This window comes from Nycticebus coucang, chromosome 5 (genome assembly GCF_027406575.1).
Source record: "Nycticebus coucang isolate mNycCou1 chromosome 5, mNycCou1.pri, whole genome shotgun sequence".
Classification (NCBI taxonomy): domain Eukaryota; kingdom Metazoa; phylum Chordata; class Mammalia; order Primates; family Lorisidae; genus Nycticebus; species Nycticebus coucang.
The window spans coordinates 65,016,334-65,034,936 of NC_069784.1; the positions used below are offsets into that span (position 1 = coordinate 65,016,334).

Sequence of the window (18,603 nt, forward strand, 5' to 3'; positions counted from 1 at the left end):
AAAGTAAAAATAAACCCAGTTAATAGCATCTAAAAAATAAATCATGAGTGGGATCCATACTGCTCTCATTTGCTACTATATGTGAACACATTTAGTTTCTTGTCTTATTTTTTGAAAAAAGAGACAAACACTTAACTTTTCAGCCCAATCTGTAAAACTCTGCCAAGGACTGACATCATTTTGTAGTAATGCACCAGAGGAAGCCAGCTGAGGGCTTCCAAAGTTCTCTTCTTTGGGGTCTGCTCCTGCTGAGTGATGAGCCCCCAGGAGGCCAGGGACCCTGAGGACTCGGCTTTGCACGGAAGAAGAAATCATTTGTGACTGTTCACACAGAGGTTGGTCATAAAAGCCAGGCTGAGAGATAAACTGGAATGCTGACTTAACAATTTACACAGAGAAACATAATTTCCCTGAAGAGCAGAATACTGGAGTCAGATTATTCTTCTCACATATTTTAAAAAATTTACCGAGCACCTACTATGGGTCAGGACCTGTCTTAGGCACTTTCACATTAGTGATTTCATTTAACTCCCACAACAAAACTTAAAGTTTATTCTTTTTTGTTTGTTTTTTGGTACATTTTAGAGCTGAGGAGGCTGTGGCCTGGTGAGGGAGAGGGACTCTATGGAGGTCATGCAGTTTGGTGAGAAGCAAAGCTCCTTGCTGAGCCCAAGGCCCCCACTGCTGAGGCCCGAGCTCTTGCTGCTGGGGAAAATGTGAAGTTCTAAAGACGCTCAGGAGGCCTAGGCTGGTGTCACCAAGCCTAATGACTTAAAATGTATTGGTAACACAGAGTGGCAGGTGATCTAAGATAATCAGGAACATCCCTAAAATTTTCAGGTTTTCTAACTCCTTCTGGTGACTTGTCCTACAGACCAACAGCCAGCTGTTGCTTCTGACACGAATGTGTTAGAAATTCTAACATGTTAAGTTTAAGTAACATTCTCTATATTTATTTTAATTTTTTTCTGATAGGATGTCAGTAGACAAACCACAGATTTGTCTAAGTGTAGGTTAACGTCTGAGAATTGTGCAACATAGCTAATTTCAACCATTTTTATGATGATTTGTGATAGTTTCAGTTTCAAATTGTATTTTTTGCCACCATTCCCTGAAATTCAAATTTTGAGGGACTTGATTATTTGGTAACTTGGCACTGACTTATTTTTACCTATTAAAAATACATGTATACCTATATATGGTACAAAACCCTGGGCCATATTGTATACTCATTCATGACTAAAAGAGACACATTGATCATTTCTAAACTTACTCTAGTAAACTGAGTCAAAGTATATAGTTAATAAGATTTTATATCTTTTCTCTGTTCCTACTTTAAAAATTTGATATAGTTATTTCATATTACCAATCTAGCTCAGACAACTCTAAAAAGCAATTTATAATCATGAGAAATTCATGTTAAATAGCTATAATAAGTATCAGTGGCCCTAAAATGAAAAAGAATGCAAAAAAAGGGGCTGAGTATTTATGTTTTCAGCATTGATTTAAAAATAAATAAATAAAATAATAAAATAACAACACTTCCAAAGGTCATCTCTGAACATTTTGTCTCCTCTTGACATTGAATTGTGGGGTCAGCCCAGAGAGTAAGTTTTAATAGTGATTATTCACAGCAACTTCTGTTTTTTTTTGAGACAGTCTCCCTCTGTTGCCTTTGGCTAGAGTGTCTTTTTTTTTTTTTTTTTTTGAGACAGAGTCTCACTATTCACCCTCAGTAGAGTACTGTGGCATCACAGCTCACAGCAACCTCAAACTCTTGGGCTTAAGCAATTTTCTTGCCTCAGCCTCCTGATTAGCTGGGACTACAGGCACCCTCTATAATGCCTGGCTATTTTTTGGTTGCAGTTGTCATTGTTTAGCAGGCTCAGGCTGAGTTCAAACCTGCCAGCCTCCGTGTATGTGGCCAGTGCCCTACTGACTGAGCTACGGGCACCAATCCTCAAGGGATCCTCTTGCTGCAGCCTCCTGAATAGCTGGGACTACAGGCTCCTGTCATAATTCCCAGCTAATTTTTCTATTTATGGCAGAGACAGGGTCTCACTCTGGCTTAGGCTGGTCTGGGACTCCTGAGGTGAAGGGATCCTCCTGTCTCAGCCTCCCAGAGTGCTAGGATTACGGATATGAGCCACCATGCTAGATCCTATTCATAGCAACTTTGAAGACAAATAGTATTATTGTGACCTACCATGATTTCCCTTTTTACAAAGTTTCCTAAGGAAACAGAGCCAAAATGCTTAAAATTTAAACAGAAGTTGGGAGAGTATATGGTTGCAAAACACACCATAGACATTTACATTAAGGAGCCAAAAGCAAATCTTAAAAATCTACCAACAAAAACAAAGAAGTAGAATTTTTGGAAAGTAGTAATGTAGGTAAATATCACTGATTTTTTAAAAAGGCATATCTAAGCATGCAAGAAATGGTCTGTTTGTTTTTTTAATTGAGCTGGGATTTTTCCGAAAGGCAGTAAAACATCATTTCACTATAGTGAATGCACAAGTCACACTTCAAGAGTGAGCTTCCATTAGCTTCAAGCTAAATAGCTGGGCAGGGGGGACACTACTCAATTTTCCTTCTTCCCTACCAAAAGGGAGGGGAGGTGCATCCCCACCCCACCCCCCCTTGCTGTATCTTTCTAGCTGTTTATCTGCTGGGCAGAGGGGCTCTTATTCCAAGCTGGCTAGTCTGCTGAGCCCCAGCACAAATGAGAGGGCTGTCCGGCAGGACAACGTGCTTGCTGCACTCAGTGGACAGCTACAAAAGATGTGTCTCCTCCCCTCTGAGGCCTCCACTTCCTCTGCAGAAACTGGTCTGGTAACTGAACATGTTTTAGGCACCAACATTCCAAACGTCTGAGATTCCAAATAGGAAAGTGCTATTTTAAATGACTCTTTAAAATACCATTTGCAGATAACTACAAGAAATGTTCAGGCCTGAAAAAATGTTCATTCATCACTAAACTGTGACTCACTTCTAATTGATTTAGTATTTCTGCAAATAATAGAGTTTTGTCACCATCCGCAAACATTCCATAACACTCTTCTCAGAGAGCAGAGGAGCAGTTGTCTAAGTACAAACACTCCGTACCTCCCTTGCATCCACTGCAGAAAGAGGATGCATTTCTTTTCTCATCTCTGCTGCATGTGAGAGTCTGTGCAGAGTAAACTTTACAGAAAACCAGAATACCGTTGTCCCTAGACACTTCAGAGATCATCTGGCCTATTGATTTCTTCGTGTGCCAAAGCCCCTTGGTGAAGCTGTTGTGAACTATGAACCTTATCTCTCTAGAAAAACACATATGTGCACCAAGCTTTGGATTCACTTCTTTGCTATCAGGCTAACGGCTCTGATCTAATCCTACTGCTTCATTTCACACGCAGAGACACTGAGTTTCAAACAGGGTATGTGACTTGGCCACAGCCACTCAGCAGAAACCGTGAGCAGAGTCAACTGGATGCAACTTACCAGGATGCAGATATCCATCAGCTCTAAACCATCGACTCAGGCTTATCCCTGTGCTAGGAAAGGCAAAAAGATGAAGTGTTTTGAGAGGAATACGCCTTTTTTTAATTGTAGGGTTCTAACTGAGCTTCTCTCTGGAAAATTGGCATGTTCTCTTCATCTTGCCCTAGGCCAGAGCTGCCAATGGCTCAAGGCTGCCTTTCTCCGGGTTTGCCCCTGAAAATCAGACCATGGGCACATTCAGAAAGGGGGCAAGTGTGGGAGTATGAATTAGAAACCTGTTTTAAGAAACTGCAAGTAGAGTTCTAAAGAGCTCTAATTTGGTCACATAATGGATATTTAAGAAGTATTCTGAATCAAAGACTGCTTATTTACTCGGGAAGTGGTAGTCTACTAACATGTTGCCAAGTGGAAGTCCTAGAGGCCTGCTTTAATGATTAGATGAAACTAATTTCCAACCATTACATTCATTTGCTCACTTGCAAATGGCTTGCTTATTCTTTCAAAAAACTAGAACATTCATCTTGGGATTTTGCATTTGCTTTGACTTTGCAACTTCATTCAAAATATTTCAAATTCAATTCAACAAACAGTCTCAGGAAGCAACGTCACAAATGGAAACATGCATGGGTTTTGGAGTCAGTAATACTCAAATGCAAATATTGGAGCTGCTTTATCTAGACATGTGATATTGGGCCCTTATTTAAGGGTCTCTGAATTCCTCCATCTATAAAGCAGTAATAAAATCACCTACTTTGCAAGTTGGCTGTGAAAATTAGCAAGAATATGGTCATTGTAGGAGCCCATACAAAGTCTGACAAACACTAGGCACTCAATAAAATAGTAATACTTAATCTAATACAGTAGAGCCTCCATAGCTGACCATCTCCTTACATTGGCCACCTCCTTAGGTTGACCTAATGCTCATAGTCCAGACATGCACCATGTCCGTATCAGTCGAGTAGGCCTAGTTCCTTATGTCGACCACCTCTGTGTGTTGACTGGTTTATTACGGTCCCTTGAATGGTCAACTTACAGAGGACTACTGTATCTACAAAAGGTAAAGTTCATTCTAGACTCTTCTCCAAAATATGAATTCACAACATCTAACTGAATGAGGATTTAACTCATTTAGATGAATGACTCAAAACACTTGCTTTAGTTTAGTCTCATATATTAAAACTATAACCAGTGAAAATGAAAAGACAGCACTGTTCCAGTGACTCTCTTTACTAAAGTACCACTGCCAGGCTTTTTGACCCAAAGAATATCTATGATACCATTGATGAGTTTTAAGTCTTTAGATAGAAACAGTGTTTTAAAGTAACAGAACAATAAGACAGTAAGCTAGTGGTTTCTTGACATGGAACTTCACGACTAAAATCTTAAATTAAATACTGTAGTTCAGTATTAATGTATTTTCATATGACCTACCAAGTGTTTCAGACTGCACCAGCCTCCCCTTTTCAAACTGCTATTGCTCTCTTTTTCATGTGAAATTTCTTACAAATTACTTTGAGAAGCCAAAAATTTACAATGGAAATTTTTTTCCTGAGTCCCTTTTTTTAGAATAAACCTATTCGAAAAGGCAAATCTAAATAATTTTTAGCAGTTCTAAATGCAGAGCATTCACGACTTCTTACTGTAATTGAAAAGGAAGATACAAAGCAATTAGCCACTTGTAAAGCCCACGTTCAACTTTCAAACTAGTGACTAGCCGGATTGGAGAGACAAGACTTTTATAATTAAATAATAAAGTCTAGCCATTTGAAATAAGTATGTACATAATTGTCCTTTGCACTCACAATATTCTTTTTACCCTCTAACAGAACAGAACATGAAACAAAAAACTTACTGTACTGTAGGAAATCATTCTAACCACAAGCTAAATTCTTGGCTGCGAGTAGAACCTCATTAATTTCATAAGGAGAAAAAGTTCCTATTAGTACACATAGTGTAAATAAGATTCCCCAGAGAATATATTCAATTCTTAAGAAAACAAACAGCAATCATAAGCACTTACTTACAAATAAATACTTGGAGCATTAACTGAAAAGAATTCCTACCTGAGCTGGAATGGACTGGATACTTTCATAACTCTGTGTACATTCTCTGACAGGTATGCTCAGGAGCACTGGAAGATGCAGGCAATACCAGATGCACTTTCCTAGAAAGCTGGGACAGCTCACGGGAACCTGTAAACACTTGCAAGCTCTAGCACAGGCGCGGTTCCACCAGGGACAGATCTTCCCAGGACACCTGGCATTCAGGCGCAGCCATGTGACCAGTTCCCACCAAAGAAACATGAGAAAGGACACTGCCTTACTTCAGAGCCACTGTGATTAAGACGTGAGTGCTCCTTCTTTATGCTCCTCTCCCCTTCTACCAGCTAGGTGCAGACACCACAGGCCTCAAAGATGCTCCCCAAAATTCATACGCTATAAACTTAGCCCTCAATGTCTCAGATGTGACCTCATTTGTAAACAGGACCCCTGAAGATGTAATGAAGGTGAGATCATACTAGAACAGAGTGGCCCTACTAGTTCAATATGACTTCTGTCCTCATACAAATGGAAAATTCAGACACCAACAGGAATAGAGGAAAGATGGTGTGAAGAGACACAGAGAGAAGATGACCATCAGCAAGGCCAGGGGAGAGGCCTGGAGCACAGCCTTTCCTCACAGTCCTCAGAAGGATTCAAGCCTGCCCACACCTTGATCTCGGAGTTCTGATCTGCAGAACTATGGGACAGCGCATTTCTGTTGTTTAAGCCACCCAGTCTGTGCTACTTTGTTACAGCACCTTGAGCAGAATGACACAGATGGCGAGGCCAGAGAATGGGAAGAGCCAGAGTTCAGGATTCCTGAATCACCTCTCAGTAACATCACTTCGCCATTCAGAAATGCCTACCCTGAGTTGAGAGATGAGCAAGAAAGGAAACTTCCACTGTGTCAAACCACTGAATTTTAAAGGCTTATTTGTTAAAGCAGTCTAGCATTACCTAACACAGGATTTAATTAAGTAATTTAACTGGCAAGAAATTTTAAGTTATTTTACACGGAAACAAACATATCACAGAGGACAATGTAATTTCCATGTAAAATTTTAGAACAAAAGGAAACTTCAATGAACACTTAAATTTATAGGAAGATATTTTGAGGTAATGCTCCCAAATCCTCTATGGTTACAAATTTATTCTTGTGCCAGTAGAAGTAAAATTTCCTCAAGGATTCTAAATAAGTCACTTAATTTTTCTGTTTTTTCAAATTTAGAGGAATATGTCTCCCAAGTGGCTCAAATATATACCCAGGTTCACTTGGGTCCTCAGGATGAGAATAGTGTAAAATGAGGTCTCAGGCTTTTCCAACATGCTCAGTTAAAATTATGTCCGATTGATTGGAAGAGAAGTCACTGTGTATAAAACCTTCTGCCCTGACAGACGGACCCAAAAAATGTGCTCTTTTATGATGGTGTAATTACCATGGAATAAATACTGTGAATTTTTCAGTTTTTTTGTATGAAGAAAAAAATAAAAGGACAGATGTCCTCACTAACATACAAAGTTGTAGCTCAAAATACCTCAAAAGCTGAGCTGGCAGCTGGATGCTCATGTTTATAGAAAAGCTGGGATGATTCAGCCTGAGCGCGGAGCTCAATTTAGAGCAGTGTCTACATTCAGAACACGAGGGAGACGTGGCAGCAGGTTGCTGGGTCACTCCTGATCCAAGACCGAGACTGGAGACCACTCGCCAGAGTAATTCCAAATGGAGAAAGCGCCTGAGAGAGAAAATCTCAAAGGAGAGGACCTCGCTCCCAACTGGCAGGAGCAGGTAACCTCAGCCCACCCCGCGTCTGGCCACCACACGCAGGTGCTACAGAGGCTGACTGCAGAGTAAGGCGGCCCAAGGACGAGAGCGAATAGTGTTGTCATGACATTCAGCTTTGTCATGGTCAGAATACACCCTCGTCAGTGACTTCTTTCCTGAAGTGACTATTGTTCAGATTAGACTATGGGAATCTGGTAATAAAAATGGAAAACCTCAGAGCATACACAGTTCCTGCTAAAATCAGTGTTTAACTTCGCTTTGTTCAAAGAGAAAAACTGTAGTAATGGAAGGGGGAGAAATTAACTGCCTTTTCTTTTCCTGATAAGAAAAAAATCATAGCCACAGTTATACTAATACAGGCTATACACTGATATCTAAAAGAGGGAAAAACCAGTGGCGCAACATCTTCCCAGCCCAATTTTAATCTCCATCAGAATTCACTTGGTGCCTTCCTTGATTTTTCTTGGATATGATATGTTCAGAATGCTGGTGATTCTGTAGCTATGAATTTTATGTGCAATAAAAAAATCCTTCCCCTTCAGCTTTTCCTCCCATCCCCCACCTCTCTTCCTCTCTCTCCTCCTTGTCTTTTTGTTGTGAATGTCAGGGCTGTCAGTGTCACAGTCTGACAGGATTAGCATTTCTGACATTACACCAAGAAGCAGACAGAGTGAGGAGAGAAGGGTTGGGGGAGGGAGATGTGATGTGTAGCCATTTAAAGAAGTCCAAGCAAAAAAGGAACCCAATCCCCTTTCTCTGAGGTTTCTTGACTACAGGGCAGTTTATAAATCACCTCGGATTTTTCTCATTTATCCAATAAGCCTGTTTTCCTGTTTCCCTGGAGATTCCTAAGTGTGGATCTATTCTGTGGGATCAAAGCCAGTGGCTCTAATAACAGATAAGACAGAATTTGTGATTCAGCAGATTCTAAGGCTGTGAAGTGTAACAATCAGAGCACTTTGGGAAGATAGCGCCAGTCCATTTCGAGTATCGATTCACTGCACTTTGTCACTTTAACGATGTTATCTCATTAAAAGAGATAAGTGCCCACCGTTCCTGTAACAGCACCTGCTTCTTGCTCTTCCCTCTTTTTCGACAGCATGGTTCTCAGCAGCAGCATATTAAAGCCCTGTTGAAACCCAGTGCAGGGTCTGGCTGCAGAGCTGCTAAGGCTTCTTTCTAATTGCCTTTTCCCATTCTTGACCCCCTCCTGACTCCCACCACAGTCCCCCATACAAACAAGCCATACCTGTGTAGAAAGTAATCATAATGGAAGGCATTTACTGAGTGCCTATCACGTGCAGATGCCCCTGTGTAGACACTGGACTTACTCCTACTACGGCCCTGGGAGAGGCAAGTAGAACAAGCTGCAGTTTGCAAACAAAGAAAGGGAATTTGGTGTCAAGCAACTTGCCCAAGATTATACAGGTAATGAGAGGCTGAGGCACAATTTAAACAAGGGTCCATCCAATGCTAGTGCTTTTTTTTTTGTTTAATTCCCCATTTTCATTCATGGAACAAGTAAGAAAATATGATTGCAACTTGATTAGAACAGGTGAATAAAATGTAAAAGAAGGTGCAATTATTCTTCAGCCTGCTAATACCCAGGAACACAATGCCATAGGCAGTGCAATGGTTTTTGTTTCAATAGATTTCTTATTAAATAAAAAAGGTAGCAATTTTCCATAATGAATGTTTTATACATTATTCCTTTGTGTATCAGGCCTCTCAAGTACACATTATTAAAGTCTATTAAAGTCTGTATTTAGCAGCATTACTAATGTACCTTTCGGGAAATTGTTACAATGAAACAGCATCAGTCTTTTCACAAAATTTCAATTGTTTCATATTCCTTTTCTGATCTTCAATACACGTGCCTATTTTTAGCTATAATCAGACCTCATCCAAAATGCCATAATCCCAGCCTAGAACTGTCACAACAAATTGTTTATGGGCTGGATTTAAGGAATAATAAGAGACATACATATTGCAGATTTCACCTAACACTCTTCTTTCACAACTTGCTCAGTCTTCCTGCGATTCTCATTACCAGGCGCTCCTGGCTCACTACGACATGTGATGACACTTTGTACTCTCTGGTTGGTGTTGGCTATCTTAATTAACTGCTTACATTTATATCTAATTAAGACTAGCCTCTTAAGATAATGCTGCTTTATTAAAGTCTGAGGGTGGGAAGATGTTACAATACTATTCTATAGGAGAAAAAAAAATGGAGAAGAAAAACAAATAAACCAGAAGAACATATAAGTTGTGATTAGCCAGATCTAAATGTTTTCTTTTAAAAGTAAACATTATCATTTGTGGGAGACTAGAAATGTGTCTCCTGAACATCAATTAAGGCATTGCTGCAAATTATGTACTTATATATATGAAATAGACAGTTCTCCTTTTTTATCATTTACTAATCTTATCACACAGTATGAGGTCTCTGAAAGCATCTTATAGAAAACAATAACGTTAGGCTTATTTTACCAAGAGAAAAGTTACTAGCAAGGTGGAAAGACTATTACCAAATAGGTATTGTAAGACCTCTAATATCACATGAAGGGAGCAAAAAAGCCAGGTGTCAAATTAATAAACTGGATTAGAAGCAATCTGTTCCAAATTTCCTTTCATACTAGCAATCTCACTGTTTGAAACGATATCTTTGCAAAATCAGACAAATTGAGTCAATTGTAAATATTCTAAAGATGGACAACCACAGGTTGAAAAAGTTTCCAATCACCAATGAACTAACTAGGATGTAACTCAACTGCATCCGTGAAGGCCTGCTAACTCAGTGGAGAGGGCAGAGCTGAGGATTTGGAGAAGGCGGGACCATCCCTTTGCCTGATTCACAAAGGCCAGAACCCATCAGCCTCTGCTACAGAGACCCAGCAACCACAGCCTCAAAGAAAAAGGTCGTAGCTCATGTCAAGCATCCAAAAGGCCTCTGTCCTGAGGCTGCATGACTATGGGGTAGAGTGCTATTAGGGGAGGAAAAAGCGAAGGCTGTTTTAATGAAGACAACCCCAGGTACTCCTCTTTAAATCCTCAAAATACAAGGATGAACCAGATTCACAATGTGTGCAACAGCACCACTAAAAAGACCAAAGTAGGACTAAGTGAGAGCTTTCCTTTGAGTGCAACCTGTTTGTGGTCAGGAGCTGTAGCTGCATTTCAAAGAACTTACCAGGATTCACAACTAGGCCTCTTGGACTTGACATCGTCTTACAGTCATGTCAAAACATCTCTTCTCCTCCAGGGACATTATGGACTCAAACCAAAAGGCCAGGCTTTCTATTCTGCAGCTCAATTTACCTCCCCCATTTGGATTCACCTTCACTCTTGTAACACAGTTGGGGGCTGTTGTGTCAGGCCACGTGGTGCTTACTCTAGACAAGGCGTCACTGTGTCCAGGTGACGGGCAGTGAGGCAGGGTCTCAGTGGTGATATTCAGCTCACTGGCAGCTGTCCAGAATGAAGACTCATCTAGATCAAACTCTTTGTAGAAAAGTCCAGATTTTCTTTTTTTTTTTTGTAGAGACAGAGTCTCACTTTACTGCCCTCAGTAGAGTGCCATGGCATCACACGGCTCACAGCAACCTCCAGCTCTTGGGCTTATGTGATTCTCTTGCCTCAGCCTCCCGAGTAGCTGGGACTACAGGCGCCTGCCACAACGCCCGGCTATTTTTTTTGTTGCAGTTTGGCCGGGGCTGGGTTTGAAACCACCACCCTCGGCATATGGGGCTGGCGCTCTACTCACTGAGCCACAGGTGCCGCCCAGAAAAGTCCAGATTTTCAACATGTGCCTTGGACTATGAAGACGGTTTCTCAGAGAAGTAGGCACCGACCACTGCCCTACTGTGTGCTGCTCTGAGATTTGGAGGTGAGCACCCCTCCCCCCCAGCACATACAGAGACCAGCTGATGATGTTTCTGCTCAGTCACAAGGAGAAGCTGTGGACAGAAGCAGAAGCATCACTGTGGCTCGGAATGGCTGTGCCGAGACAGCGCTGCCTGACTTGGGAAGCAGTTCTCTAAAATGTGCGTGTTTCATACATATTTACACACAAAGACAAGTTGATACGTGCACATGTTTTAAAGACAAATTAACATATTAAGTTAACTCTTTTAAAACGTGTCTTCTCTCTCCTTCATGCCAAATCGACCATCTACTGGATTATACAATCACTTCTCTTTTAAATTTATACCCCAATACCTCTCAGAAGAGAATTATATTCCTGTTTCCTTCCTGATACTTCACTGAATTTCCCAGTACAAGGCATACAGGAACCAACTCAGAGGTCTAGCCCGACTTTAACATTTCCATGTAACCCACACTCAAGAGAAGTCAACATACAGGCAACACAAGGGCTGCTGTGACCTGGGGCCAACAGTGTCCCTTTAGCCTCACAAATATAAAGTTCTTAGAAGGGCTGTGGCAATTATTCCTTAAAGACATAGAAGGTGAGAACAGAAGAGCTACACCATCCAGGAGCACTCACTGCCCGGGCCCGGGGGCGGCTTCTTGTTCAACTAAAGCTCACCGTGTACAGGACATAGGCATGGTCTAGCTCACTGGTTCTCAAACTCTCACCTTAAGGCCCCTTTATAGGCCCACAAATTGTCACAGACCCTAATGAGCTTGTGTTTATGTGGGTTATTTCTATGCCTGTTTACCACGTTAAGAGGTTATCCCAAGAGCTATTACAGGATGATGTCACTGCGCTGTCTGAGTCTTACATTTCAGTTCTCCAACCTGCCCCCGTGTGCTCATGTTGGCAGCACTGTACAACTCAGTCAGGCCTGACACCTAGTGTATCAGTGCCTCGGGGCTGTGTTTGTGTAGCTGTGTGGCGGTGTCTTGCTGAGTGGGGTTCAATTATTGTTGTCATGTGTTTTTGTGTGCCATACAATGACAGCTCTGATGGTCATTTCAGAAAAAGAATTCCAAAATTGCTTTGAAGGGTGGACTAGGAGCCCGTGTCAGTGCACAGCTCCCAAGGGAAGTGCCTTGAAGGTGACCACAGTGATGCTCAGCAACGAGGGAGGGAGCACTTTTTCTAGGACGAATTCATTAAACTCAATTGTCAGTTCTCACATACTTGAAAGAGAAGTGGCAAAGGCAAATAATACCTCATCGCAATTATAAAAATAGCTTTTGTCTTGCAGGTAGATGTCCTGAAAAGGAAAAGGCCCCAAGGATGCCTCCCCAAGGGTTCCCTAAACCACAGTTTGAGCTCAATCTTGTTCATGTCAGCAGCATCTATGAACAGGTCCATGAAGAAATGACACAAATAAAAGAAAATGTGAGCTGCTGACTCCGAGGACAGCATGTTTTTTCCAAGTATTTCTCTCCTAACTACTGTCCCCAAACTATTAGTACTTGAAAATGCTCCTTCCTGGTAATATGCTGAACAGCATGACTCCCAGGTCCAAATCTGTATTGCCCCTTTTCTCTATTTTCTACTTGCCTGCTAATACCTTTATCCAGCTGTACCTCAAATGCAAAACAGCTAAAATAATATTTATTTTTCCTAAATAATGAAATACACCAATATGTATTGTAGAAAAGCTGAAAATATAGAAAAGTTTTGTTTTCTTTTTTAAGAAACGAATGTGTTCCATGTCCTTCTTTTCTCTGAGAAACACTGTCAACACTCTGGGCACTGTCCTTCCATCTTCCTATCATGTATTTTTTAAATATAGAAAAGTTCATATCTTAAAGATAATTTAGTGTCTTTTATTTTAAAATGCTACTATTTTTAGCATGGAAAAATGCACATTGCTAAAGAAAATTTGAACTTACAAGCAAAGTGAAGATAATACTCTACGTTTCGATTTTATTTGCAATCTTTTTCTGTGTACATACTGGTATGTTTCTAAACAAATGAAATACTCAAACTTCACATACTGTTAATTTGCCTTTCCACAATTAATTTATAACATCTTTTTGTGTCATTAAATATTCCTTCCTCCCTTCCTTGGCATTTTTAGTTGTACTGTGGTTACTATATTAAGAATATTGTGATGAACACCTTAGCTAAATGTTTACACACATCCATGATAATTTTCATTAAGTTAATGTTTTAGAAATAGAATTTCTAGGTCAAAAGGTGTGTGCATTTTTTAGGTTTTTGCTACCTACTGAGTCCCCCTGAGAACGGTGTTCTTTCACTAACTGTGCATAAGAGAGCCTGATGTTCCCAATTTTCACCTTCACTAAGTAAATTTTATAAATACTCATCAATTGTGTTGGTAGGAAATGCCATCTCAGCATTTTTATTTGCATCTCTTTGATTACTATTGAGGTTGCCTATTTTCTTTTTTTTTTTCTTAACAGTTAAAGACCTTTTGATGAGGTTGCCTATTTTCTTATACGTTATTCATTTGTCATATTTCTCCCATTAATGGTCTTATATTTCTTTTGTCCATTTTCTATTACTATGATCATCTTTATCTTAATAATCTGTATTAATTTATATGAATTCTAAATACATAAATTATCTAAGTTAAATCTGTCACATACGTGCAAATACTATCCTGGCTTGTCTTTTGTCTTTTAGAATAGTTCAGAATGTCTTTTAATGGAAAGAAATTTTGAGGCTTTACATATTTAAATACAGTCTCTTCCTTTAAAATTTCTGCCACTAGAAATTAATAGGTCCTTCCTTATTCTCAAATCATTTAATTTTTACTAATAACTTCTCCATGCCATTAGTTTTTCAACTGTGCAATAGGTCTTCAAAGACTGCTGCAAGGAGGATACAGAAAAATGGCCGGGAAAAATTAGGGGGGAAGAGATCACATGTGTTTTATTTTTTATTCATAACTATTTTTTTAGAGATAGGATCTTGCTCTGTTGCCCAGACTAGCTCACTGTAACCTCAAATTCCTGGGCTCAAGTGATACTCTTCCTTTAGCCTCCCAAGTTGCTGGGACTACAGACACACATCACCACACCTGACTATTTTTTTAAAAATTTTTTGTAGAAATTGGATCTTGCTATGTTGCTCAGGTTAGTCTTGAACTCCTGGCCTTCAGCAGTCCTCCTGCCTCAGCCTCTCAAACTGGTGTGATGACAGGAGCAAACCACCACACGTGACCTGAGATCTTACATGTTTATTATTCACCAGTTCCCTATGCTGCATTCTAGTACCTCTGTTAACTTGTTCTTTAAGTGGAACAAGTTAAAAGTTTTAACATTTGGTTTATGTTTAAATATGAAATCTCTGCATATGATGACTCTCCTCTCCTTTGCCTAAATGAAATCTACAGGAACCAAAGACCTTTGTTTTATTCACTGACGCATTTATTTTAAGCACAGTGCGTGGCACCCAGTGTGCACCTGATAAATACAAGCTGGGGGAGGGGATATCTCATCTAGCAGAGCTGTGTACTGGTTGGGCTTCACTGTTTTGTACTGAGGAGGTGCAAAGTAAGAAAAACTCTAAAGGAAGGCAGAAACTAAATTTCAGTTTTACTTTTTAGTTGATGATAGAGATATTGATCTGAGTATAAATGTGAAACTGCCTCAAACCTGGCACAGTAGGATGTGGTGCTGAACACTGGAAAATATTCACAGAGAAAAAAATTCTGTTGGGCAGATAATTAAGCAAAACAGTGGCATCCACCCACAAAAGAGATAAGAGGCACTAGTCTATTTCATTTGATGCCTTGGCATTACTCCAAAGCAGTAAAAAAAAACCTGGCTTTATTTGAATACAACAAGGAAGAAACCATTCTCAAGAAGATTCTTTCTTTTTCCCCTGTAAAAGACGGAGGGAGATGGTAACTTTGTCTAAGAATGGAAAAATCAATTATTCTTCAATCAGATGGAGTGTCCTCATAAACTCAAGGCAGAGAAGACAATGTAGCATGTCTTCATAAAAACAATGAGCATGAGGGAAAGAGTGAAGAATCAATCTCAAGGCTGGTGCTAAGGAGGAGAGATATTTCCAGAGCAGAAAGCTGTTCTTGCTGCTGTGGCTTTGTGAACGTACGGAGTGGTGCCCGCTGAGCGCTGTGTCCTGCCCCTTGGTGCTGTGGCTCTGTGAACGTGCGGAGTGGTGCCCGCTGTGCGCTCACTGACCTGCCCCTTGGTGCTGTGGCTCTGTGAACGTACGGAGTGGTGCCCGCTGTGCGCTCACTGACCTGCCCCTTGGTGCTGTGGCTCTGTGAACGTACGGAGTGGTGCCCGCTGCGCGCTCAGTGTCCTGCCCCTTGGTGCTGTGGCTCTGTGAACGTGGAGTGGTGCCCGCTGCGCGCTCAGTGACCTGCCCCTTGGTGCTGTGGCTCTGTGAACGTACGGAGTGGTGCCCGCTGCGCGCTCAGTGTCCTGCCCCTTGCTGCTGTGGCTCTGTGAACGTACGGAGTGGTGCCCGCTGCGCACTCACTGACCTGCCCCTTTGTGCTGTGGCTCTGTGAATGTACGGAGTGGTGCCCGCTGCGCGCTCCGGGTCCTGCCCACTCTGTGTCTACCAAATCCCACCCTGTCCAGTCTGCGTCCCATGTGGCAATGATTTGTTTCTATTTTATTTGTTCCTAAGCAACACCAAAATCCTTTCTTCACAGCACAAGAACATACAGTTAATACCAATAAAACCCAAAATATTAATCCTTCTTAATAGCAAAAATTTATAATATATATATTTACACATATTAAGAGAATAACCAAGAAACTGGGGTGTGGGGGAAGACTTCTGAAAAAATTTAAAAGGTAAATCCTAATTATGAAGTTTTTAATAAATACAGTGGTGCCAAATAAATGTATACATATTTTACAAAATGAAAAAACTGTATTAAAACTGTGATACTCAAAGTTACATTTGACTTCTATAATTACCAGTGGTACAAGATACAATATACAAGATAACAAACATTATTGGTATATACTGAGTATCACAATTTTACTATAGCTTTTTCCTTTCTTAAGATGTATATGCATTTTTCTTTTTTTGCCCCTCTGTAATAGTGACTGGAAAGTTAGGCCTTGCACAAAGATCTGAAGAATGTATAAAAGTTAGAAAGATGGTCTTCAAGTCTGTGTGAGGGGTAGGGGGACGAGCATCCCAGGAAAATATATGCCCCACAAATTCTTTAACACGTAAGGCTGAAATGTGTAATATTGAAGCAAGAGGTGAATAAATGAGGGTGTCTACGCTGCACAAACCTTATGTGTGGAGTATCAAACCAAAGTCTCACGTCTACTGGGTCGAGAATAACAGCAGACCCCTGTGCCCAGGAGTGCCCTGTTTCCTGCTGGCACTGATGCACCACTGTGCTTGCTACCCGTGGCCAGAACCACACCCCTTCCTGCCATGTTCCTAGACCCGGCACAGACAGCAGTTCAAGGATGAAAGAAATGAAGTCCATAGCTTGGGGACAGCAGTTCACTGGCTCCCAGGGTGGATCTGGTAAGTCAGCAAAGCAGACTGCCAGCTCCTCTGTACCATGGACTGGGGGCATTCCTATGTTTTCTGCAGGGATCATTCCTGACCCCAAAAAAGTTGTCAATGCCTGATGTGCTTGGCATCGCCATGGCACTTCACAGGAATGACACAGGACCCCAGCACCCCAGCCGTGGCCACCTACACACCTCCCTAAAAGAGTGTCCCATCAGCTCCCTGATGTTTGGAAAGAAAAAAAAAAACTATTTACAGTGTTGGAGGAGGAGGAGAATACACAATCCAAATGTCCCCAGCTTCCTAGGAACAAATCTACTGAGAGCATCAGCCACACCGTGACATTACATCTAGCATGCTAACTCACGTGCCCTGGGTGATGAGACGATTCTCTAGTTTTATTTGTGCTGAGAAAACTGGTTTCTTTCCCAGACAGTGACCTATTCTTTGTCTTACACCAAGCAAACCATAGGAAAATGCTGGTAACATATCAAGTTTAGCCGTTACTTTCAATTAAAATAAAATAAAGCACTTACAGGGCCAGACAGGCAGAACGTAGTAACTCCCCAAGAAACTGACACACCTATGAGACACCTGATGTTTCTGCGGAGTCTGGTTCCCAGCTGTGTGTTGAGAGCAAACCATGACATCGGATCCTCAGCTTCCCTGGAAAAACTTCGGGCAGGGTTGTGACAGCCCTTAATGATCGAGGTGACCCAAGAGCTGGCTCAGCTCCTCCGTACACCCAGCTCTATGGAAGGCAAGGTTTGCCACTGCACATCTCCTGTCCTGTTACCCTCTAGTCACGGCCCCATGCAGAGCACCTGCCAACCATCCAGTATGCCAGAAGCTCGCTTCTCAGAGACTGCTTAAAGCTGAGTGTTTAAGCTCGGGCAAGGCGGGGAGCAGAAAACACAGCACAATGTTTTTTTCTTTGGCTTGACTCAGCCCACTGACAACCTCTCAGAACAATTGCTTGTTTTTGTCCTGATCTCTTCAAATAGGATAAAGCAGCCACAGTCTTCCATAAAACTCCAACATAGGGAAAAAAGATAAGTGCACGGAGGCCTTTCCCAGCATCCTCCAAGCACTGAGGCAGCCCATGGCCCTTCCTGTCCTTGTGAAGGGCGAGCAAGTGGCCATGTGAAAAAAAATCACCACAAGAGCTCCCACTGAATGGGCCCAACATGTCGTGTAGAGCACACCTCCTGGGGGAGGGGCACAACTACAACAGGGACCTTACCTAACAAAAGCAAACACTGTAACGTAATTGTACCCTCGTATTAATCTGAAATAAAAATAAAAAAAAAAATGAAAAGAAAAACATCACCACTTTTGAAAAGGGGTCTTTAGGAAAATGATCTTATCAAGTTAAATCAACTTTTTAGGGATTCCATACTGGCTTCTCAAGACCAAACCATCTGATAGTGTCATTAAGCACCACCATTACCGTAGATAACGGGCTCTCTCTCTCTCTCTCTCTCTCTCTCTCTCTCTCACACACACACACACACACACACACACACACACACACACACACACCCCGTTTCTGCAAGACTCTGGGAACATCTCTCCTCTATTTTAGAACTACCAGTGGCTTCAAGGATCTGGTCCTGCCTCCTCCTCTGGGCTCTTGTCTGGCCACCTTCCACTAGCATAGTTGTTTTTAATCGAGGGATACTTCCGTCACCCCAAGGGACAATGGGCAGTATCTGGGGACATTTTATATTGTTACAATCAGAAAGGGGGTCAGGAGAGCAGAAAGAGGATGCCACTAAAATGCTATACCGTGTCAGGTGGTCTCTCACTATGAAGGATTGCCTAGTCCAAACGTTGGACGTGGAGGTCAAGAAACCCCACCCCAGACATAACCAAACCCTCATTCT

The 18,603-nt window shown here is 41.4% G+C and overlaps 1 protein-coding gene across 5 annotated transcripts in view; it reads right to left on the reverse strand.

The window, feature by feature from the left end:
• The window catches only part of BACH2 (BTB domain and CNC homolog 2), a 431,172-nt gene that overhangs the window by 325,056 nt on the left and 87,513 nt on the right, over positions 1-18,603 (reverse strand). The gene's annotated exons all lie outside the window — the stretch shown is intronic.